A 26,279-nucleotide genomic window follows, 5' to 3' on the forward strand; every position below is an offset into this window, starting at 1 on the left:
CATTAGAAGATGTAGCCTCTTGGGGGCACCTAGGCAAGCTGGACCTAGGCACAGGATTTATCCTGAGTGTGACACAGAATACTGGACGTAGGTACAGGAATCCTGTATCCCAAGTCTTATGTGAAAGCCTGGATCCTGGCATAGGAATCCTATATCCCAAGCATTACACAGAAACATCAGAATTTCTGGCTGTGGAAAAGCTTATCCTGGGTGAGACAATAGGTAAACCAGTGATTTTGACCAATAGCCTTACTGAAAAGTAGGGAAAGCACCCAGTTTCTTAGCATTATGTAAGAGCCCAGGATCTTTGTATGATCTTTGTATGTTCTTGTGGTTGATTTTCTATCATACGGTGTGATGCTAGAACAGAGTCAAATTTAAATTGGTTTTAAGAAAATAAGGAAATTGACTTATTTTTTGCAATTTGAGTTTGTGGATTGAGATTCATTTTACTACAGCTTCATGTATGTACAAGCATAATATTTAGCTAAACAACTCTTATGGATGCTGACATTTAATAACTAGCCCAACCTCTTGACAGCTGATAGCTCATGGTATTGTCTTATCGTGTTGTTTACTTTGTTTAGTTTGTCTGTTTTTTTCCAGCTATGATATGAGTTTCTGGAATACAGAAATCTTGCATTGATTTGCTGGCATTCCCTGTAATATCTAGAGTATTAATTTAAATATCTGTGCCTGGATTCCCACCATTACATTTGTTCTGGGGGGTATTATAAAAGAGCAATATTTGTTTTTAATATAATGCTTATTTTCTTAGATTCTCAAAGGGTGATGTTAATAATTAATAGACTATTAGTAGTCCAGTTAATAGTATTCATCTTAAGGGAAAAAATTAAGTAATAAAGGATGATGATAATCTAAAATAAAGTTGCCTCTTTTCGTAGAACTAGATGCATTAATTTTTATTTTCTTGAAAATAGTTATTGTGAATATACCAATTTGTTTGTTACATGGGATACCTAGAGACATTTTTCTTGAGCCAAACATGTATGAATTTATCCAGCACATGATTGCTTATAAGTATTTCAGCTTAACTTTATTCACTGAAAAATTAGTATAGCTCATCAAACAGTAAAAATGTTTGTGGATATTAAGAATTTCAAGGCAACCTCCACTATTAACTGCCATTTGGCCTCATTTGCAACCATGACAAGGGATTCTCACGAGATCTTGCCTGTGTTGGTTGAGACACATTTTGCAGCTTTCTTGGAACACTCTTTCATGGGCCTAGTTTAAATTCTGTCAAGCATCATGCTAGCTATCCTGTGACCTTTATCCTGTCATTCCACACATTCCTTTTCTTGGTCAAATCACACATACTACATTCATTTAGTCTCACAGGAAGGAAAAGAAAAACAAATATGCCACTCAGATGTGTCTGCAAGGCTGTTTTATCTCTTCTTTCTCCAGTTATTTACTTTTTAAATTCAGTGGCCATATATGAGTAGCTCCCATCACAACATGAGTGGAAGGCTCAGCGAATCCTACCCTCTTCTCTTGAGTTTTGCTGCAGATACAGAAGTCCTGAAGTGGGATTGTAAAAGGCAAGGTTTTATTGAAAACACCTGGATAGCATTACATTGTTATCTATTTCATTTTGTTAGCTTACAAGCTTTCTTTTAGACATGAACAGTGGCTTAATTAAAGTCTAAAATATTCCTTCACTATTCCACCCAAATCCTTATATAGTACCATATAGCCTATGGCAAATAGTGGATGAGAGAGTTCGTGGAATAATCAGATGTTGGGTTTTACTCTTATCCATCTTTAACCTTGGAAATGGAGGCAGCTTATCTAAGTAGGATTGAGTAGCATGTTTGATCTTAGCTTTTTAAAGTATTGTAAATCTGAAATGTGTTGCTGTTTACTAAGGAATCCCTGATTCTTTCATTTGTATTACTTTTGCCGTGTGTTTTCTAGCCAGAGGGCTCAAGTCAAGCATGTGATAAATGTCTTTCTCTGTTAATTAAAGTGGGACTAACGCTGCCTACTCTGTCCCTTACAGTAAGAGTAAAGTGGGAATGGAATATGTTGGCACTAAAAAAATATTTTCTTGTTAATTGTTGGTATTAAAAGATAACAAAACCTGTATTTCCCTTCCCCATTTGTCGATGAGCACCGCTTTCTGAATTTGTTTACCTCATTCAGACTCTTACTCAGTTTTTTTGTCTTTGGTGTTTGATGTATAAGGGAATCCATTGCCTCTCTTTGGGGAATACACTAGCCTAGCAATAGGCCAGTCATCTCTAATAATAGTCCTGCCTTCTCATCAAAAATCTGTGGGTACTAGGAAAAATTCTCTCTGATTTTTAAGAGGTTTGGGCAAAAAGAAGGTGAGAGGGTTAGGGGGAGGAGGAGTTGACAAAGATTTTGAGGAGAGATCACACTTCTTGGGTTGTAATCTCTTACCAGTTTTATGATTTTGTGCTACTTAATATTTCTCTGCGTTGTTCTTGTTTTATGTACTTGATAGGATAATGAGATAACATAGTAGACATGTGGTATTAAATGATTCTTTTCTTCTTATCTTCATCCTCCTTTCCTAACAGGCTCAGCAGTCTCCATTGGTCTCAGTCCCCTCTTGTTCAACCTTCATAGTGTCTTTCTGTGTCCACTTGGTGATCTAACCTTGGCCCTTCCCAGTGAGCTGTCTGAATGGAGATTCTGCAGTCTTTGCTTGTAAAATGTTGCTGCCATTTACCATACCTTAAAAGAATGACACACATTCTAAGCATAGGAGGCAATTACATGATCTTCATGATAATTGGATTAATGCCTTACTTCTTTCTAGGATGTCAGTTCTAAACAGGCAGGACCCTCGTCTCATTAATTCCCTTGTGAATCCTAAAAGGCTAATATAAGTCTGAGCTGTCAGAGATGCTCTACAAATTAAATAAACTTATGACTGAGAATGCAGATCATTAGAGTAGCATTTGGAATGTGTAAAGTTCATGTGTAGAGTTAAATAACAAAAAAGAATTAAACTTCCTGTGGTTTAAATAAGTAAGGAAACTGTAGACACTGTAAATCTATTAGGTATATGCAAAATAACACCATTAGTTTCTTGTGTCATGCACTACACTAGATAACTGCCCAGGTATGCATGATGAAGCCTGGAAAGATGAGATACCTACATTAAAAATGTTTTAGGTGAACATACGCATATTAGGGTTCTCCAGACAAATACAACTAATAGTGTGTGTGTTTAATTTATGCATTATGGGAATTAGATCACGTATTATGGAGGCTGAGAAATTCCACAGTCTGCCATCTGCAAGCTAGAGAACCTGGAAGTCCAGTGGTGTAATTCAATTTGAATCAAAGGCCTGAGAACAGAGGTAGGGGTTAGCTGCACTGCTGTAAGCCTTTGAATCTGAAGGCTTGAGAATGAGAAGCTGTGGTGTCCAAGAGCAGGAGAAGATGGATGTCTCAGCCCAAGATAGAAAGTGAATTTGCCCTTCCTCCACCTTTTTGTCCTATTTGAGCCCTTAACAGAATGACTAATGCCTACCCACATTGGTGAAGCTGACCTTTACATCGTCTACTTATCAAATGCTAATGTCTTCTGGAAACACTCTAACAAACACACCCAGAAATAGTGTTTTACCAGCTATCTGGGTATCCCACAGCCCAGTCAAGTTGAGACATAAAATTAACCATCACAAAATGCTTTCAAATCCAGAGCAATTTATCAAGGACTTTATTGCTCTTCTGAGAAAACATGTATTTTTTGAAATCTTTGAGCTTTGAAGCCTGACATGGTGTGTCAAGAATTCTCCATCTTGGAGAGTTTCTTCTCAGAGCCACTCTCTCCTCAAGAGCTCTAGCAGAGCTTTTGTAGGTCCTCTTTTCTAGTGTTGAGTGCAGATTAGACAAAGGAGTCATCCCCAAAATTATAGATTTGGAGCTAATGGAATCATGTTCGTGAAAGAGAATAAACCTGGAGAGAATTCTAAAATTTGAATGTTATCATTAATGTGTTCCTCACACATCATTTAAGGCTAGCCATCCATTGCATATACAGTTTACCTTGAACATTGTAGGAGTTAGCGGTGCCAATCCCCAATGTAGGCAAAAATCCATATATAAGTTTTGACTCCCCCCCAAAACTTAACTACTAATAGTCTACCGTTGACTGGAAGCTTTGCAGATGACATAAACAGTTGATTAACACATATTCTGTATGTTATGTGTTTTACATACTGTATTCTTACAATAAAGTAAGATACAGAAAAGAAAATATTAAGATGATCATAAAAGAATATATATTTACTATTTATTAAGTGGAAGTGGATCATAATAGAGGTCTTCATTCTCACTGATTTCATGTTGAGTAGGCTGAGGAGGAGGAAGAAGAAGAGAAAGGATTGGTCTTCCTATCTAAGGTGTGGCAGAAGTGGAAGAAAATCTATGTATAAATGCACTCATGCAGTTCAAATTTGTGTGTTCAAGGATCAACTGTATTAATTATGATCTAAGGAAGAAGGGAGACTAAAACAGATTCCTATTCCATGTTGGGATGTGACAATATCAAAACTACATCTCAAGTCCAGAAACCACTAAATATTATCCTTTCTACCCTATGATATATGATATGCATATGTCAAAACTATACATTCTGAGTGAAATAATTTTCTTTGTAATTAAATGTATGCATATATGTTAACTTTAATACAATTTTTATTTATTTATTTAACTTACCAAACACCTTGGCCAGTCATACTCAATGTAAACCTAGCCTTTAGGGAAATATTTATTCCTCCAGCTTTATTCCTAAATTTTATGTAAAGTTCTACATATATATTACTTAGTTACAGAAGCAATATTGAAGAAAAGCTTCAATTTGCTAAATTTACCCTTGATTGATGATGCATGAGGATCCAAAGTTTATTTCAGTAACTCATAGATGCAATTAGTTGTATGTGTAATGAGGATTAGATAGGTCAGAAATTTTGTCCCATTAAGTGGACTGCTGAATAATAGAGAATTTTAATTCCAATCGGGCAATGAAGGAACACTGACACTAATACAGTATTGTCATGACACATTGTTGAATGTTCTCATCAACCTGAAGCCACAGGTTATTAACATGTTTTCTGGGAACAACTCGTGTGTTTTCAGAACTTGAAAGAATAAGTTGTTGATGAATCAATAAGTAGCCATTAACTTGTATTGATTATATAGCTAACCTTAATTTAATTTATTGATACGCATGGCAAGCTGCCCTAGATTGAGTGACCCCTCATCCTTCTCATAGATTCACAGATTAGATGGCCATGTATTAACACACATGCCATCAGGAAGCTGGCCTCTGTGGAGATGTGTAAATTACCAGATGCAGGATGGAATTGGACTTTTAATGCAGGGGTCCCCAACCCTCAGGCCACGGACGAGTCGCGGTCTGTGGCCTGTTAGGAATCAGGCAGCACAGCAGGAAATGAGTGTCAGTGAGCAAGCGAAGCTTTGTCTGTATTTACAGCTGCTCCTCATTGCTTGCATTACCTCCTGAGCGCCACCTCCTGTCAGATTAGTGGCAGCATTAAATTCTCAGTGTGAACCCATGTGAAGGGCTCTAGGTTGCATGCTCCTTATGAGAATCTAATGCCTGATGATCTGTCACAATCTAATGCCTGATGATCTGTCACTGTCTCTCATCACCCCAAGATGAGACCATCTAGTTGCAGGAAAACAAGCTCAGGGTTCCCACTGATTTCACATTATGGTGAGTGGTATGATTGTTTCATCATATAATATAATGTAATAATAATAGAAATAAAGTGCACAATAAATATAATGTGCTTGAATCATCCCAAAACTATCCTGTCTGGCCCTCCTGGTCTGGGAATTATGGGGAGTACAAGTCAAGATGAGATTTGGGTGGAGACACAGAGCCCAACCATATCAATACATCTAGATGGAGTTCTACCAACTTTTGTTTGGTAATAGCTTTATTGAGGTATAATTTACATACCATGAAGTCCACCCATTGCAAATGTAATATCCAGTGATTCTGTATAGATTTCTAGAGTAGTGCAACCATTACCACATGTGGATGTTCAAAAGGCTGTGTGTCCTTCCGCCTCCTCAGCCCTCTGTTCTGCAATGAGAGTGAACTCTCAGAATGAGATCCTAATCTCTACCTCTTAAACCAGTGAAGGATTATTTTTAATCTGTGGTCTTTTTCTTCTCCATTAAATTATATTCATTCCTCTGTTGTCAGGTAAACATCATAAATTTGTTCTTAGCTTTCTATAAATTTGTTCTTAGTGTTCTAACATTTCAGGTTTCAATATATCGTTTATTAGTGAGTGGAATGGCAGTGGAATGTGACAGAATGAAATTGTATGTTTAGGAATGTAAGTGCCTGTGTGGAGGGAGATAATAAAGTTTTTATTAAGTCACAAAATTCTATAACTTAGCTTTCTTTTTATATTTATGATAATATATCTATAGGCTGTTATATCAATATTCAAGTAAATTTTGAATATCTTAGAATTATAGGTTTTTAAAGTGGCAGTGGTTTAAAGTCATTTTCTGGTCTAATTTGAGCAGGTGAAATGTTATCCCCCCAAACATAAAGCAGCTGATGCTAAGAGTGGCTAAATTTATTCATTCAGGTTTTCATCCATTATTTGATGAATGACTTCTACAACCAAGTCACAGGATTAGTTATTAGTGAGGAAAAAGAAAAAGTGAAGTCTCTGTGGTCAACTGAGCTGTCTTGGTTGTAACTGCTAATTCAGTGTTTGTTCATCGAACATATAATTTCACAGAATGTCTCCATCACACAAGCTCACTGTATGATCATGATGGTGTGAGACAAAAAACAAGACCACTCTATAATCATGTCTGTTCACAAACAAAACAAGAACACAACCCAAGCCATGAAAATGACATGTGCGCTCAGCTAACATGACTGCTGATTCTTTACCATCATTTTAGCCTTGCATTGTCCTTCTTGCCTTCTAAATGAAAACTACTAAGATACCCAGTCATAGAATTGGCCTTGCTTTTCAGCATTCAACAGAAAAATCCAATTCACAGTCCCGGATCGAGAGGAAAATTAGATGTGTCTGGATCTTCCACAAAATCTTCTAACACAAACCCAAATCTTGTACCAAGCCCCTCTTAATAACCTCTACTGAGACCTTTCCTTCATGGTTCCATGTGGTTGCTCTCTGCCTTGTTGTAATGAGCCTGGCTTTGTTTGACTGCTGATCTATTCCGGGTGATCTTTGGCTGGAGGTCAAGTACTTTATGTTTGGAGGTAAAATTAGGATATAAAGACCGGGCGCGGTGGCTCACGTATGTAATCCCAGCACTTTGGGAGGCCGAGGCGGGCGGATCACGAGGTCAGGGGATCGAGACCACGGTGAAATCCCGTCTCTACTAAAAATACAAAAAAATTAGCCGGGCGTGGTGGCGGGCGCCTGTAGTCCCAGCTACTCGGGGAGGCTGAGGCAGGAGAATAGCGTGAACCCGGGAGGCGGAGCTTGCAGTGAGCCGAGATTGCGCCACTGCACTCCTGGGCGACAGAGCGAGACTCTGTCTCAAAAAAAAAAAAAAAAAAAAAAAATTAGGATATAAAGAGACTTTGTCTCAGTTCTCATGGAGCTTTTATTCTGTTCAGAGAGACAGACATAAGTAATATAATTTGCTAATTAGTAGAAAATTGCCAATGAAATCAGTGCTCTGAAGACAGGAATTGCCTGTTTGTATAACAGGGGTCTGGGAGCTTCACTGGGGAAGTGTCTATTGAACTGAGAGGTAAGAAGGACAGACAAGGGGAAAGGTGGGAAGGGCAAAGGGAAAGGACCTGAGACAGCAGATAGGGTAGCACTTTGGAGAAACTGAGAGAAGACCAGTAGCAATAGAGGGCAGGGTAATGGTGGGGGTTGGGCAGGTGAAGTCCAGTGTTAGAGGCTGAATGCTGAAAATTATGATCTTTTTTTCAAAGAGCTGAAAGACATTGAAAGATTTAGGGAAGGTAATGGTGTTATCACGTCACAGTGCATTGTACAAACATTTTTGGATATTGTCTGAATAACATATTGGGGAGGATCCACGTTGGATATGGGAAGACTGGCTCAGAGGGTTATTTAGATGAGAAGTGATAAAAGCTTGGGTTACAACAGAGGAAGTAAGAATGGAGAGATGTAGACTCTTCTTGGATATATTTTATTGCTAAAATAAATAAGACTGTATAATGGATTAGGATCAAGGAAGTGGGAGGGAGAGGGAGGTATTCTGGCTTGGGCAACTCAAGAGATGTCATGACATTTCCCGGCTTGATGCATGGCACGTTTACTACCTTTACTAACGTCGAAAACCTGCTATATACTGGAACTAAAATTCACTTTGTCTGTCTTCTGGAGCAGAACTTCGTCCCTTTACTTTCAACCTTTGTGTCAAAAATGAAGTACTAGGGAAGACATGGAACTGGGAGAATTTCAGGAAGGTTGGTTCAGGAATTGATATGAGGAAGTTTTGAAATATACCATCCTGTTGTAATAATTGGTTATTTTAAAGCCCCTTAAAAAATTCCAGGATCAGTAATTTTAAAGCTGACTCAGTTGAATAGGAAGGCTGTTTTCTGGGAATGAAAGTTGGGGGGGCAATGTTGGAGAGAGAATGCGGTTTAGGAAATGTGATGATATGTATGAAAACCATGTCTTTTAGGTGTTATTGGAACCGTGTCTTTATTTTTGTACTTTTTTGTTAATAGGTCAGCCTTCCATTCATCCACTCAACCATTATTTTCATTCAAAAACATGTTCAGAGAGTGATTAATTCCCATGTCTGTTGCTAGAAGCTGAAGATAAATAACAATGAGTAATTGTTGTACAATGTAGAGAATGCCAGTCCAGGAGTCAGGAAACCTGATGTTAGCCCCAGATCTGTTTCTATTCTTATGTACATTTCTTTAAATAATTTATTATTTTTTGGCCTTTGTTTTCTTATCTGCAATATGGAAATAAAAAAATATATATCCTGATTACCTTAGAGACACCAACCTTTATTTAGGAAAACAAAAACAAAAACTATGCTCCCCAAACTGCAAAGCAACATAAGGGAGGCAGAGAGACGATGAAGTTTGGTTCCTTGTAAAGTGAGGATAGTGTTACTACAGGCCTAAGGTTTTCAGGTTTAGTAAATGAGATAAGACATGTAAGGTCTATTAAATACTAAATATCCTAAGTGAAAAATACTATTCATACTAAATATTAAAACACTAAAAACTGAAATGTTCACTTGTTGTTGGAGAAAGTCAGATTTTAACATTCCTGGCATAGTGGTCAAATACTGTGGTTGTGATTTGTGAGACAGGCAACAGTCTGCACTTCAGTCTCAGTAGCCTGGGGTTAAGAAAAATTAGAATAATATTAATAATATTAATTCCCATTCTCATTAAACATTCTCTCTCCCATGAAGAACTTCAGGACCTTAGCCCCTTCTGTGCCCTACCCTATGCACCCCACCTAAAATTATTCTTTTTTTAAAAAAAAATTACCTGAATTCTGTTTGTGTTCTCTATCCCTTTCCTACAGTTTTTTTTTTCTTGATGACTTCTGTCTGTATAGCTCATAAGAAGGGTGTTTTATTATGGCACTGTCTAAGAAGCCATGCTTCTCAGCCCAGTATCTATATCCTGGTGCTATGCAGCTGTAAAAAAATAAAAATCCTTCAATTAGCCAGGCATGGTGGTGTGTGCCTGTAGTCCCAGCTACTTGGGAGGCTGAGAAAGGAGAATTGCTTGAACCCGGGAGGTGGAGGTTGCAGTGAGCTGAGATTGTGCCACTGCACTCCAGCCTGGATGACAGAGCGAGACTCCATCTCAAATAATAATAATAATAATAATAATAATAATAATAATAATAATAAAAAATAAGTAAAATTCTTCATGTGTCATTTACCACCATTTTCCAAGCAGTGTTCTGGGCAGATGTGAGGAATAATGCCTCCTCCTGCCTCCACAACTTGGTGGTGTATGTCATGACTTGTGTGTCCCAAATTGGTATTGTTTTGGTATCAAATCCATGGCACAGTTTCTATAACCACCAATCTAACTCCCTTTCCCTTCTTTCTCTTGCCAGGCACAAAGCCACTCTTTGGGGAACTACAAGTTGGTCACTGGTTTCATATGACCAGTGATTTTTAAATTCAACGGGGTCTCGTCTACTGCAGCACATTTATCAATCTATTTCAGAGCTTTATTTTTATTCCTTGATGATGTTAACATAAATTAAAAAAAATTACATGTCAAATACCTTTTATTGCTTATGTAACGATAAAAGTGCTTTGGACATGAAGCTATGAAAACTGGTGTTAGAATATGTTCTCTCTCACACACTAGTTAAATCATCCAGTCTCTGAACTTTAGTTTCCTGTAAAATGGACATAAAACCTCACTCAATTTTTCTGAGAATATGTCCTCAAAAAGTCTTGCACAGTGCATTGCAAAGTTTCTGACTTGGAGAATGAATGTAATGAAAGTGTTGGCCCCAGTTTGACTAAAGAAGGCAGGAGAGACTTCTCATGAGAAACTTTGGCAAATATTATGACCAGAATCTTTCTTCGAAGCTATAGTGTGCTTGATTACCTGAGGCCCTGGGGAGAGTTTATGTTCGTCATCATAGTGTTACATGCTGTGTTTGGCAGTATATTATATTCTGCTATACGTGCAATTTATTTGGGGAAGGAGTTTGTATGAGGAATTCTACATTAATGTTAAGTAGTATTGGATTTTCCTTCAATTCCTCTAGGTCCTCTTTTATTATTGCCTCAGTCCTTTCTTTTTAGATCATCATGTGAATGATGATGAAAGTAGAAACCATTCATTGAAAACAGAAAATGTACATGATTGGGGAGTGGGTTGTTGTCTCAAGGCAAATAATTCACTTGCTTCTTTTGACTGTAAACTTCTATGTTATTTGAAAGTATTTTGCCTAGGGAGTCGCGGTTTTATTTTTTATTTTAGTTCTTTAGAAATGTTGGTAACTTTACTATATGAATGGATCTGATTTGGTTCATTTTTATAATCCTTGCTTCGGCTAGAAAAGGAAAGAAAATGATGGTAAAGGCTCTTTTGCAAAACAAACCAAATCTAATAAGAAAGCAAATGTAAAACAACAAATTGTAGCAAGTCTGCAGTGTCTCTTAATATTTTAGTTGAAAACCATAAAATCAACCGTGAAAACTGCCAGTTACAGAGCCCTATAGCATAATCAAAATTCCCAGTGATCTCGAAATAATGTAGTACCAACTTGATTTAAATAATTTGGTCACTGATAATTTGATTTTTTTAACACACCAATAGAATGGACAATTTTAGGGGGAAAGAACTCATTTCTCCTTAGGAGGCTGGAGAATATTCAGGATTTTTCTATAAGCTTAGCTATCAAAGATGTGTGCTGTATATAGAGATTATCTTTAAGAAGATTCTTATCCAGATTGAGTGGAGGGGTTGGCAAACATTTTCTATAGTGGGCTCCATGGTAGACATTTTAAATTTTGCAGTCGTATAGTCACGGTCACAACTACTCAACTCTGTCATTGTAGGATGAATGAAACTACAGGCGATAAGGAAATGAGTGGATGTGGTTTGTTCTAATAAGATTTATTTACAAATATAGGCAGTGTGTCAAATTTACTCCGTGGAGTGTATTTTACTAACCCCTGTTCTAAGGAGAGGGAGGGAGGGGAACTTATTTGTTAAATGGTTGACATGTGACATAGAAATCACAGCATTCCAGAGCTCAGAAGTGTGTCTTCAATGCTGTTCTAAGGGCCTGAACATGAAGTCTTTATCCCTATCCGGTTCTGTAACTCCCTTGCACCTGGCACATTCAACAAATATTTACTGTCTTGTTTTTAACATGTTAAAGTCATAACTAAGCAATTTGAAAGTGAATACATATTAATATTTTAGTGAGTGCTGTTGTACTAATTTCTTAGTCACTACCTCTACCTTCCTCCAACAAACAGGTATCATATAGCTTTTGACCAATACTAATGTCAAAGATTATGAAAGCTAATACAATCAGCCAGGATTAGCACTTGGAGAAGTCTTTTAAAATGTTGGTAATATAAAGAAAAGTTTAAGAGTGTGGTGCTTGGAGTTACCCATATCTAGATTCAATCTCTGGCTCTGTCATTTACTAGAGATAATAGACTTCAGCCACATAAGTTCACCTCTCTAAATCTCAGTTACCTCATCTGTAAAAGGGAGAAAATAATGGTGCCTCCTTCCTTAGATTGTTGTGAATACTAAAGAAAATTCTTCTTGGAAAGCACTTAACATGCTGCCTAGTAAGAGCTCTGTAAATAGCACCTCTTATTATTATTAATGGTATATCATTAAAGTACCAAATTCTTGGTATGCTCATACTTTCAAGAATATAAAAGTTGAAATTATAGAGATTTTTTTTTCATTTTTTTCCTGGATGGACTGTTATGTAAATCGATATTTCTTCTAGGAAAATGTCAGCTCACAGTCAATTAATTAAAGCATTTTGATAATGTAGTCAAAGTTTGGAAATGAATTTTATTGATGAATTGAATGATGGTGAAAAGTATCGATATACCAAATACATAAGCCAAATATATTAGTAGTTTTTAAACCATGGAAAGAACTGATAAGCAGGGTAGCTTTTTCTATCTTTACCTTTTTTGTTTCATATGCCTTCTAAGCGTGCAAGAATACAAAACTTTCAGATAGTTTCTGAGGAACTTATAAATGTAAAGCTGGAATCTAGCATTGAAAGTAGATATTTCTTCACTTTCAAACTACATCGCCTCCAAAAAGCTTAACAGTTTATTTTTTTCTCATTCTCTTAATCTATTGGAGAATAGCTTAAAAGAATGGCTCTTTGCTTCCTTTCTTTCTTTCTTTCTTTCTTTCATTCTTTGTTTCTTTTTCTTTCTTTCTCTCTCTTTTTCTCTCTTTCTCTCTCTGTCTTTCCTTTTTTTTTTTTTCCAGGGTCTTGCTTTGTCACCCAGGCTGGAGCACTCAGCTTCCCAAGTAGCTGGGACTACAGTTGCATGCCGCCACACCCAGCTAATATATATAATATATATACATCTTGTAGCAAGTCTTCAGTGTCTCTTAATATTTTAGTTGAAAACCGTAAAATCAACCGTGAAAACTGCAGTTACAGAGCCCTATAGCATAACCAAAATTAACAGAGCCCTATAGCAAAACCATAATATATATATTTTTTCGTAGAAACGGGGTTTCACCATGTTGCCCAGGCTGGTCTCCAATTCCTGAGCTCAAGCAATCTTCCCACCTCAGCCTCCCAAAGTGCTGGAATTACAAGCGTGAGCCACCACGTCCATCCTGCATTTTATTTCTCATCTTCAGAGTATACTATACACATATCCAAATACATATATGCATATAAGTCTGATATGTATACATGTAGGTTTGTATTTAATCTCCTAGAATAAGAAGATGTGTAAGGATATGTGTGTACATATTTTTTTTTGTATTTTATATATTTAAGTGCAACATCTTAAGGAGAGAGAAAGAAAGAAAGGAGAATTGCAACTATAAGATGCTTTTTGGTAAGCTAGGAGTGGGGGGCAATCTGAAAAGACCCCTCCTATAATAAGCTGTATATCCTTACGTCATACGATTCTGATTAATATCACAGCACTGCCTTTTTTCTCATTCTGCCTATTCCTTCATCTCCATTGGCCTCTATATATAGTGACATTAGGAATGACATGGGAACCTTACCAGAGTGTTTATCATGTTAATTTGGCAGCTACCCTATCAAACCATTTGTTGTTAACTAGTTTCTTTAGAGTCTCAGTTCAGTCTCTTAAGAATCAGATATCAATACATAACTTATCTTATTAATTCTTTGGTATAACATTCAAAGGTCAGTAAAATTCATTGTGCCTGAGATAAATAATCATAGTGATAAGAAGATAACCCAGTAAAAAAGTGAAACAAAATACAACCCAAAAATAACAATGAAATCCTATAGATTTGCAAAGAAAACAGAAGTTAGAAGCATTCAAATGTGGAAACCTCAAAATTGAGACCTTTTTATAAGACATACAAAAGCATGAGACATAAATATTGTGTAAGAAACATAAATGGACAAAGTAAAATTTAAAAAAAAAACTGATATTTTTGAGAAAAGAATGAGGTGGCCAGGCATGGTAGGTCATTCCTGTAATTCCAGCACTTTGGGAGGCTGAGACAGGAGGATAACTTGAGGCTAGGAATTCAAGACCAACCTAAGCAACATAGTGAGACCCTGTTTCTTAAAAAATAAATAAATTAATTAATTAACTTGGGCACAGTGGCACAAACCTGTATACTCCTAGCCACACAGTGGCCCAGAGATCACTTGCGCATAGAAGCTTGAAGCTGCAGTGAGCTATGATCATGCCACTGCACTTTAGTCTGAGCGACAGAGACTGTGTCTCTAAAAATAAAGAAAGAAAGAAAAAGAATGAATGAGGCAGGCAAGCATAGATGGGACAGTATCTATAATTGTGGGTAGTGTTGATCAAAGGATGCAATTGAGAAGAAGGGAAGGCTGAGTGGCTTCTGTGACTAGTGATGGTAGAAAATACAAACCAAAAATTCACACAAAATGAAAATGGAGCCTCTTGCTCAGAATATGTCCAAGCCTTGCCAATGTCAGAAGCGTCTGATCTAAAGGGAGCATGCTAGGCATCAACTATTGATAAAAACCATCATCTTACTATAAAACACTGTATCACTTAAAGGGTGAGATATCCACAAACTTTGGACTTTTCCAGAATATGTAATTGTGCCTCCTGCAAACCACAGAATTAAATCATTGATAAATGCATCAGTTTCATAGTCACACCCTGAATGTTTATTATTCAGACATAAAAAATGAAATTTCCAATCCACAATATCTATTTGTAGTCATCAAGTAACATATAGATATATCATTCAAAAAATAAGAAGATCACACACATATAGTTGATGGCTTAGAGATGGCTGCATCCTTTCTTAAGACTGGGTGAACGCTTTTAAGAAATGGCTCATTATCTTTAAGGGTACGTTTCTCAAGTACATAATTTAACTAGTTCATTTCAGACATCTTTTTCTCATGCAAATTAAATGAAGATGTGTGTCTATACGACCAGAAAGAGTCCTGGATTTTGAGATGCCAGAGATCAGACAGAGAAGGATCAAGCCTGACAGTCTGGAGTAGGAAAAACCTCACTGGAAGAGGTCACTCCAGTCAACACCATGAAGAGTTGGAAGAAATGGGGAAGGCTTGGACTTACAGGGAGTGGAGAAAGCTGAGGTAGGGAGGGAGTTTTGGAGAATGAAAGATTGGAGACAACCTGTGCTATAGACAATTGAGAAAGAGAAAAAATTGTGTAAGAAGTACATTACAGGCCATATGAACCAAGTTCTACAACATCGCATGAGAAACCGGAGTAAAGAACAAAACTTGCTTTAAAATAGTGTAATGTGATATTATATAAGAACTAAACCACAGAGATATCCATGTTTTTTAGGGTTTAGTTGTTTTAATTTTTATTTATTTATTGAGCCCGAGTCTTGCTCTGTAGCCCAGGCTGGAGTGCAGTGGCATAATCTCAGCTCACTGCTACCTCCGCCTCCTGGGTTCAAGTGATTCTCTTGCTTCAGCCTCCCTAGTAGCTGGGATTACAGGCATGTACCACCGCACCCGTCTAATTTTTGCATTTTTAGTAGAGACAGGGTCTCACCATGTGTTGGCCAGTCTGGTCTTGAACTTCTGGCCTCAGGTGATCCACCTGCCTCGGTCTCCCAAAGTGCTGGGATTACAGGCGTGAGCCACCACACAGGGGCGATTTTTTTTTTTTTTAAAGAAGAGAGTGTGTTTCAGTTGCAGATTTACCAGAGATTATACAATATACCCTTGCATCTCTTTTTACTAATCTATATTTAAGAAAATCAACTCAGAAAGCAACAGAAAACAAAACAAAACGTATTGTGTGAGATGTCCCATATAAATGGGCATCCAAAACAGACAAATAGTTTCAATGAGAAGAGTATTTTAAGTTCATCTGGAATTTTCACTTAGACAAATCCTACATGACCTATTTGTTTTAAAATTTTTCCGTCTCTGAAAAGTAAGATTCTATATTAGTATCACTTTGCCTCATAGACATTGCACAGGGTGATTTATCAGGCAGTTTTCCCTTTGAGAACTGTACTGGATTGCTGGGGCTGCCATAACAAAATACCACAGACTGGGTGGCTTACGCAATAGACGTTTTTCTCACTTCCAGGCAGGCTGGAAGTCCAAGATCAAGGCGTCCCCGGGTTTGGTTTCTTCTGAGTCCTCGCTTTTTGACTATGCTACTCCTCCACATCCTCACACTGCCTTTCTTCTGTGTGCACGCTTCCCTGATGTCTATTTATGCATCCTAATTTCTGCTTCTTAGAAGGACACCAGTCGGACTGGATCACTGCTCACCCCAGTGGCCTCATTTTAACTTCATCACCTCCTTAAAGGCCCTGTCTCCAAATACAATCTCATTTTGAGGTATGGTGAGTTAGGGCTTTGAATTTTGGGGGAACTGAAAATTCAGTCTGTAGCAAGGACCAAAGGCCTATTTGCTGAATACTTGAGGGTAATCATGGGTTTGGCTGGAGAGACGAAGGGAACTGCAGGTCTCAGTGAGTTTGTTTGTTTGTTTGTTTGTTTGTTTTTTGTTTTTTGAGACAGTCTCCCTCTGTCACCCATGCTGGAGTGCAGTGATGTGATCTCGGCTCACTGCAACCTCCACCTCCCTGGTTCAAGCAATTCTCCTGCTTCAGCCTCCCGAGTAGCTGGGCTTACAGGTGCACACCACAACACCCAGCTAATTTTTTTTTATTTTTAGTAGAGATGGGGCTTCAGACTGGTCAAAAACTGCTGACCTCAGGCAACCTGCCGGCCTTGGTCTCCCAAAGTGCTGGGATTACAGGTGTGAGCCACCACGCCCGGCCATCTCCGTGAGTTTTTAAGCCAGGGTCTCAGATTCTCCAAGCCTCCCCAAGAATTGTAGGTGAAAGCCTTCCCACAGGGCAACCCTGTATTTACAGCATCCCTCGTGTTGCAGTTATTGCTCTACATACTCAGATGCCTTCAGGAAGCTGTCAGTGCTCATGCTGTCTACCAGGTATATATTTTCAGGAGACAAAACAATTGATTGAAAATGAGCCCATTCAATTAAGCAGTTTATGAGTAAGTGGCCCCTGACAGGATAGAATTAAGTGAAATCTGAGATGATCCAATCAATGTTATCATCCCCTGTGGTATATTCTCTTTTCTTTTTTTTTAATTATACTTAAAGCTCTAGGGTACATGTGCACAACGTGCAGGTTTGTTACCTATGTATGCATGTGCCATGTTGGTGTGTTGCACCCGTTAACTCGTCATTTACATTAGGTATATCTCCTAATGGTATACCTCTCCCCTCCCCCCACCCCATGACAGGCCCCAGTGTGTGATGTTCCCCACCCTGTGTCCAAGTGTTCTCATTGCTCAATTCCCATGTATGAGTGAGAACATGCGGTGTTTGGTTTTCTGTCCTTGCCATAGTTTGCTGAGAATGATGGTTTCCAGCTTCATCCATGTCCCTACAAAGGACATGAACTCATCCTTTTTTATGTCTGCATAGTATTCTATGGTGTATATGCACCACATTTTCTTAATCCAGTCTATCATTAATGGACATTTGGGTTGGTTCCAAGTCTTTGCTATTGTGAATAGTGATGCAATAAACATAAGTGTGCGTGTGTCTTTATAGCAGTATGATTTATAATCCTTTGGGTATATACCCCTGTGGTATATTTTCATGTATTTTTTCCTTAAGTGTCAATTGGGCCCAGACCTGGAAGACAATTTGTTTGGGCAGATTTTGTATGATTAAATGGAATTGAATATTTTCACATAAAAGAAGAATTCAGGTGGTATTTATTTCTTTTCCAAACTCTGCCTCTTAAATTATAAGATATGTGTTTGAATTTTATTTTGTTTTTCTCTTATTGAAAAACTACTTGTCAGGCCGGTCATGGTGACTCACACCTGTAATTCCAGCAATTTGGGAGGTCAAGGTGGGTGGATCACTTGAGGTCAGGAGTTCAAGACCAGCCTGGCCAACATGGTGAAATCTTGTCTGTACTAAAAATATAAAAATTAGCCGGGCATGGTGGCACACGCCTGTAATTCCAGCTACTGAGGTGGCTGAGGCAGGAGAATTGCTTGAGGCCGGGAGGTAGAGGTTGAAAGGTTGCAGTGAGCCGAGATGGTGCCACTGCGTTTCAGCCTGGGTGACAGAGCGAGACTCCATCTCAAAAAAGAATAATTACTTGTCCAGAATGTATCAATGTGCACAGGTTTCATGATAATTCCTGCTGAAGAACTGATACTATCTTATATTTGCTGGGTATACAAATTTCCATTGATATATGGATAGATTTCTTTTCTCAGAAACTCATTTTAGGCTTTGGTTTTTTTAAAGGTACAACAAAAACTGGGACTGCCCATGAATGTTGACCATCCTTACCTCAGTTTGCTTCTCAGGAATGGAAAATTTCTGCCCCCAAACACTTAAGGCAGTAGCTTTCCTTCTCTCATCTGTTGACTCTGAGCCAGAGGGTTCTTTCCAAATTTCTCTCACATACTCTGAGCATTTAGAATATTTAGAATAATGCCCTTGACTGTCATATGTAGTTTTCTAGGTTTGGCGTTTACAGAGAAATAGGAAACTATGGATGCTTCTCAACATTACAGGAAGACATTCAGTGGGTAGTTTGGTAAGTCATAACCCTTCACAATCAGAGATTCTCCTCCATAAAGTTAGAGAGGTAGTTAAACCTGGGAATACAAATCTATGTCTGCAGCCCTGTGCAGTCTCAATGTGGGAAGTCCGAGCTTTTCCCTCTGCTGGCCTCAGCCATCTCTGAAATGCCCAGCTAAGAAACCAAGTCCTTAAACTTCCTCTGACCTCCACCCTCACTCTTGATGCCAGGCTTCTGTTGTGCTTATTCTCCGTCTAGAGAGTTTTGCAAACCTCTGTTATCCATGACCACTTTCACACATATTGACATTCACACACAGCATCTGTTCTATTATTTACTTAGTAGTTTTCTTTAAATCAGTAAGTTTTGAACTTCATTTAGTTATGAGGGCAATTTTGTGCCATTAGCACACACTTCAAAATCTACATATGCCATTATTTTATATATTAATATAAAAATTAACGTCACAGAAGCAGAGTGTAGTGGAAATTCTCTTGACTGACCATGTGTCAAGTTCTGGGTTCGTATTTTGGTAGAGCTCCATAACATCTCCTGGCTGATTCCTTCAGCTAGAATTTGTTGTGGGCCTGCCACATTCCAGACACTGCGAATGGGGGGAGGGTAAGACAGATACAGTCTATGTGCTTGTGAAACTTAGGGTCTATTGAGAGAGAAAAACAAGAGATAAATAAGCAACTAAGCAAGCCAACCCTTCCCACCAAGAAAATCAGAAAGCAGTGTCTCAAAGAAACAGAGAGAGTGTAGGGATGAAGAGTGCCTACGAGGTAGTTTTTTTTTTTTTTTTTTTTGAGACAGAGTCTCGTTCTGTCGCCAGGCTGGAGTACAATGGTGCAATCTCGGCGCACTGCAACCTCCGCCTCCCGGGTTCAAGCGATTCTCCTGCCCCAGCCTCCCGAGTAGCTGGGATTACAGACATGCACTACCATGCCTGGCTAATTTTTGTATTTTTAGTAGAGAAGGGGTTTCACCATGTTGGCCAGGCTGGTCTCCAACTCCTGACCTCAGGTGATCCACCCACCTCAGCCTCCCAAAGTGCTGGGATTACAGACATGAGAGGTAGTTCTTATTATTGTTTGCTTTCTACAGCTGAGGAATGGAAAGACTAAGTATGTTAAGGAACCTACTCAAAGCCATAAAAATAGGAAAAAGCGGAGTCAACCTTCCTCCAGTTAGGATGAGTGTGGACACAGACATCTCACTCACCGGAGTGAGTCCTGCAGTTGTGTTCCTCTTCTCTGCCCACATACATTCTTGTTCTTGTCTTGTTTTCTGCAGTGAACAGGAATTTCTAAAAGAAGCACCCTTCTCATTCTTTCTCCTTTTCTTCTTCAAACTCTCACTTGTCTGCTTTGTTTTCCAGTTACTCAAATGCTATAGCATGAATGTCCCCTCCACACTCTGCCCCACAATTTGTGTGTTGAAATCCTAACCTCTAATACCTCCTGATGGTATTAGGAGGTGGAGCCTTTGGGAGGTGACTCAGACATAAGGATGAAGCCCTCATGAATGAGATTCATGCCCTCACCAAAAAAACCCCAGAGCTCGCTTGCCCCATCCGTCAGCCTTGTGAGTATACAATGAGAAGTCAGCAGTCTGCAGTCCGAAAGACAGCCTTCACCAGAATCCAAACATGCTGGCAATTTGTCCTCAGACTTCCAGCCTCCAGATCTGTGAGGAATACATTTCTGTTGTTAAAAAGCCACCCAGCCTAGAGTAGTCTGTTATTGTACCTTAAACTAAGATACCAAGAAAAATAGCAGTCTTTGTAAAATGGTGTATTCCAAGATATAGCTTTTTTTTTTTTTTTTTTTTTTTTTTTTTTTTTGTGGAGTGCACAGGCAAATAAAGGAGCCACACATTTCAGTTGAGTGAATGCAAGAGCTACGCATTTTTAAAAGTTATAAATTATGAAGATTGTGATGCTACAGAATGATACCTTTTCAGCTTCTGTTGTCATTAACTTGGAATTATAATGGCTACTCTGAGTGTTGAAAATGAGAATATCGTGGAAGTCGGTTATTCCACCCTTCAAGGATATGGTTAAGGTTCTTTCTAAGATTATAATGCAATGATTAAACTGGATTATGCTGAAGCATCTTTCAGAATTGCAAAGGTACTTTATCAGTAGAGTGTGGAAATTTTAAGTTTGAGGATAGCGCCCTCTTCTGGTAATTAAAAGTTCTCTTTTTTTCTTAATGTGTTTTCTATTTCATATTCAAATAGAAATATGATACAAAACTTGTCCTGGGAATTAATTTTTTAAAAAATTTAAAGTTGAGGGGTGGAACATAGGTCGTCATAATGTGAGGATTTGGAAACGTAAATCCCACCTCTAAAGCCTCCGAAATTCCTCTCCTGTTCTGGTGTATGTGAAATTTGAGTGTACTCTGTAACATACTCTAAACACAGGATACAATGAGTGTGTGTAGAGTATCGTATTAAAGTGGTTGCTTAGATTTCCAGCATTGATGAAATATGTTTTTAATCGTAAGTAATTTCGAAGATGTTTTAAGGATTGCACGCACTTATCAGGGAATGATTGTTGAATGGCTGATGCTATTTCCTATGAAAATGAGCAGCACAGTGCTTAGTTTGGATCATTTTTATTTCTTCTTCCAGCCTCTGATTCTCTCTTCTCATGGCTTAAACTTAATACTCACGCAAGCAGTATGCGGTTTCTTCCCACCTTCCTCTCATTTGCCCATCCACATAATGGCTTTGCCTGGAGCTCTTTCCGTTAAATGACATGCTGAGGCAGCTTTTCATGGCAGTTTCATAACCAAAATAATATTTCCATGCTTTTCCTACTGTCAAATGTATATGGAGATGGAAAATGGGAAGAAACAGGACTTCACTTCTGGATTCCTATTCAAATCAATTTCCTTTAAAACAAACGCAAACTGAATCTGATGTTCATTTTCATAAGTAATAGTTTGGAAGGCCCAATTTGGGTGGGTTGTCTGAGACATCACATTTATTTAACTAGAAGGAATAACATAAGGTTCTGCCTCCCTTGATTTCTTCTTTGTAAGAGCAAGCACAAATATCTTGCCTTTTATTGGCACAAAAAACAATAATCTACACAGAAATTAAATCTTTTGTTTCTGCTGTTTTAGGAAATGATACAAGAAACTTTCAATGTCTTGAGGATGAGCTAACTAGGAAAGACACATCCTGTTCTTCACACAGATGTAGCAAAGACGTTACGTAGTCTTAAACCTCCACTCCTCTGTGACCCAGTTGCTGTACCTAATAATAATACAGAAATTTAGATTTTTAAAAGGAGTACTTTTTGTGAAGCCAACTGCTTACTGAAAAGGAGACTGTGTTCCCTACTGGCCTTAGAATAACTGTGTAGGTACCGCCATCTAGTGGTGGTTTTGCAGGAGACTAAAGCAAAATGAGGTTTCCATTGTCCAACTTCGTGAAGTAGCTCTCTTCCATTAGTGAGAAATTGTCAGCTGAGATGAAATGCTGTACCTGAAATTTACTTACATTTTAAATTAAACTTTAAAAGACACAGTCATTCCCAAAGTAAATGAAAATTTATACAACTAAGATGGATTTATTAAAATCCTCTGTGGGAGGTGGCATGAAACCCGGGGTGGGTAGAAGAAACCTTGAACTTTGGAATTTGTTGAGTGTGAGTTGTAATACCTGCACTAGCTGTGTGGCTTGAGGCAAAACACATATCCTTCCTTGAACCTCAGCTAGACTTTTTTTTTTTTTTTTTTTTTTGACAGAATCTCGCTCTGTTGCCCAGGCTGGAGTGCAGTGGCACAATCTCAGCTCACTGCAGCCTCTGCCTCCCGGGTTCAAACAATCCTTCTGCCTCAGCCTCCCAAGTAGCTGGGACTACAGGCGCACACTGCCACGCCTGGATGATTTTTGTATTTTTAGTAGAGACGGGGTTTCACCATGTTGGCCAGGATGGTCTTGATCTCCTGACCTCGTGATCTGCCCACCTCAGCCTCCCAAAGTGGTGGGATTACAGGCATGAGCCACCACAACCGGCTAGCTAGACTATTTTTACAATGACAGGGACATAAGCATATCTACTTTAATGGGTTGTTGTGAATATGTCAGGGGCTCGTGTAGGTCGGGCTCAAGGAATGGTAACTATTTTTACAGTTATTCTGCATTAAAGAACTGAAACATCAGTGTTTGTAGGGATTTGTTCTCCACATCAACTGTAAATTTCTTGAGGGTGGAAGCTGCCTTAGCCCCCCTTTGGATCTGAGATGTCTGGTGACCTGCCTGAGGCAGAGGAAATGTTTGTAGAATGCATGCTTCTTGTTCCATCCTGCAAGCCAGGCTGTAGTTTTATGAGGTTAGAGGCTGGGGGTGAGACTTCTTTGCATTCCTCATAATTCATAGCATAGAACTTAAAGTAATTGATTAGAACATTTGTTTATGAGTCTTTGACGAATATGCTGAAACTTGTGCACCATCTACTTAGTCATTTAGCTATGTGTTAATGTATCCTTCAAGTAAGGAAGTCTTTAATCCCACAATTTTTTTTTCATTCTTCATTTCCAATAAAAATCTCAACTCCTTGTTTATATTGTCCATTGCCTAATAATCTCTAATAGCATTGCTCTTCAGTTTATATAAAATTGCTCTGTGGAAAATAATATGGCTACTTCTTCTTCTTTACCTCCCAAATTTTGAAATGTCCTGTGTGGTTTACTTGCAAAAGAGGGAATGTCTTCTGGTTGAAATTTAATTGACAAAGCCTGCTGTTGGCTTCTGGGACTTGACTTTAATTTTCTTTTGGGAAATGTATCAAGTGGCCTGCCTTCAAACCATCTTTTTTTTTTCTCTTTTTATTCATTTGCTCCTACCCGGAGCAAGAGACAAATAATCTGAAGGAATTTTCCCATGGCACATTTCCTTGGTATCTGCTTCCCCCACTAGAATGTCAGCTCTGGAAGAACCGATATACAATTATATGGAGTGTGTAGCACAGAATCAATGTCTAATGTTGAATGAATAAGCACATAGAGAAAAAAGGAACAATTAATGATGGAGGCAAAAATGCAGATTTTTTAAAAATTTAGTTTTTAAGATACAAGATCTGCCCAATATGGTTTCAGCTGTGTGTGAAATATTATAATGGGAAGGCAAGCAAATTAGTGAGAAGATCAGTAACTTTGGAGTCAAATAGCCCTAGGAACAAATCTTGGCTCTGCCATGTGCAAGGGCTATCTGTAAATTAATTGTTTAGAACCTCAGCTTCTTATATGTAAAATTAGGATAATAATAACTTCTTCATGGGGTTGTTGTGAGAAATACATGACAAAGAGCATTTAGTATAATACCCGGAGTGTACTTAGTTCTCCCATGTGGGCATAAATGAGAGAGCATCTAACCCTAGTTGGAGAGACCAGGCTTCATTGAGGAGGAGGTATTTCAGCTGGAGTTTGACAAACCAGAATAAATGCAGTAGATTATAATCCAGTAAGAAGAGCTAACTGAAATGCTTGGGATGAAAAGTGTTTCAGATTTCAGATTTTCAAATTTGAGAATAATTGCATATGCATAATGAGAATCTTGGGAATGGAATCGAAGCCTAAACACGAAATTTATTCATGTTTTATATGCACCATGTACACATAGCCTGAAGGTAAATTTAAACATTTTTAAATAATTTTGCGCGTGAAACAAAGTTTGTATTAGGTACTTATGTGTAGAATTTTCCACTTGTGGTGTTATGTCGGGTGCTCAAAAAGGTTTAAATCTTGGAGCATTTTTAGATTTTTCAGATCAGGGATGCTCAAACTGTCTATACACACATTTATCTCGTTTTGTCACTGGCTTATTTGGTTTACCTTCACCTGGCAGAAATGGCTTCCAAGTTCTTAGGCTAGAGTCATAACCTTTATTCTCTTGATCATATGAGGTACTTTCTGATAGAGGCTAAAAGAGTGACTCTCGGCGGGGCACGGTGGCTCACGCACGTAATCCCACACTTTGGGAGGATGAGGCGGGCGGATCATGAGGTCTGGAGATGGAGACCATCCTGGCTAGCATGATGAAACCCTGTCTCTACTAAAAATACAAAGATTAGCCGGGCGTGGTGGCGGGCGCCTGTAGTCCCAGCTACTCAGGAGGCTGAGGCAGGAGAATGGCGTGAACCTGGGAGGCGGAGCTTGCAGTGAGCCGAGATCGCGCCACTGCACTGCAGCCTGGGCGACAGAGCAAGACTCCATCTCAAAAAAAAAAAAAAGAGTGACTCTTCTGGTTTAAAATCACTCAGTGGAGACAAATAACATATAAATAAATAAACATACAACCTGGGTACAACAGCTACACCAATTGAACCAAACTCTCTGGGAGTACATGCCAGTATGGCAATAATAAAATGACTGATCAGATTATAACAGGTGTTGGCAAAAATGGAGAGAGATTAGAATCTTCCTACACTGCTGGTGGGAATGTAAAATGCAGCCACTTTGGAGAGCACTAGGACAAGTAGCTCAAAAGGTTAAACAGAGTTACCATATGACCCAGAGATTTCAATTCTAGGTATATATTTAAGAGAAGCGAGGCCGGGCATGGTGGCTCAGGCCTGTAATCCCAGCACTTTGGGAGGCCAAGGCAGGCAGATCACAAGGTCAAGAGATCAAGACCATCCTGGCCAACGTGGTGAAACCCCATCTCTACTGAAAATATAAAAATTAGCTGGGTGTGGTGGTGCATGCCTGTAGTCCCAGCTGCATGGGTGGGTGAGGCAGGGGAATCTCTTGAAACCGGGAGGCGGAGGTTGCAGTGAGCCGAGATCGTGCCACTGCACTCACTCTAGCCTGGCGACAGAATGAGACTCCCCCTCAAATAAAAAGAGAGGTGAAAATATATGCCCACACCAAAACCTGTACATGAATGGTCATGGCAGCATTATTTGTAATAGTCAAAAAGTGGGAACAACTCAAATGTCCATCAACTGACTAATGGATAAATAAAATGTGACATATCCATACAATGAAATATTGTTTGCAACAAATAGAATGAAGTGCTGTTATGAAATGTGTGCTAAGTAAAAGAAACTAGACACAAAAGGTGACATTTCGTATGATTCAATATGGAGAGGCAAATTCATAGAAACAGAATAGGTTAGTGAATACTTAGGACTGGAAAAACGGGGGATTGGGGTTAATAGCTGATGGTTTATTTTATTTTATTTTAATTAATTATTTAATTAATTTATTTATTTATTTATTTATTTTGAGATGGAATCTCACTCTTTCACCCAGGCTGGAGTGCAGTGGTGCGATCTCGGCTCACTGCAACCTCTGCCTCCTGGGTTCAAGTGATTTTCCTGCCTCAGCCTTCTGAGTAACTGGGATTACAGACATGCGCCACCACACCTGGCTAATTTTTTGTATTTTTAGTAGAGGCAGGGTTTCACCATGTTGACCAGGCTGGTCTCGAACTTCTGACCTCAAGTGATCAGCCTCCC

The 26,279-nt window shown here is 38.6% G+C and overlaps 1 protein-coding gene across 4 annotated transcripts in view; it reads left to right on the forward strand.

Moving 5' to 3' along the window:
• KCNIP4 (potassium voltage-gated channel interacting protein 4) overlaps nt 1-26,279 on the forward strand; it is a 1,193,209-nt gene that overhangs the window by 135,947 nt on the left and 1,030,983 nt on the right. The gene's annotated exons all lie outside the window — the stretch shown is intronic.

This window comes from Nomascus leucogenys, chromosome 20, assembly GCF_006542625.1.
Source record: "Nomascus leucogenys isolate Asia chromosome 20, Asia_NLE_v1, whole genome shotgun sequence".
Lineage (NCBI taxonomy): Eukaryota > Metazoa > Chordata > Mammalia > Primates > Hylobatidae > Nomascus > Nomascus leucogenys.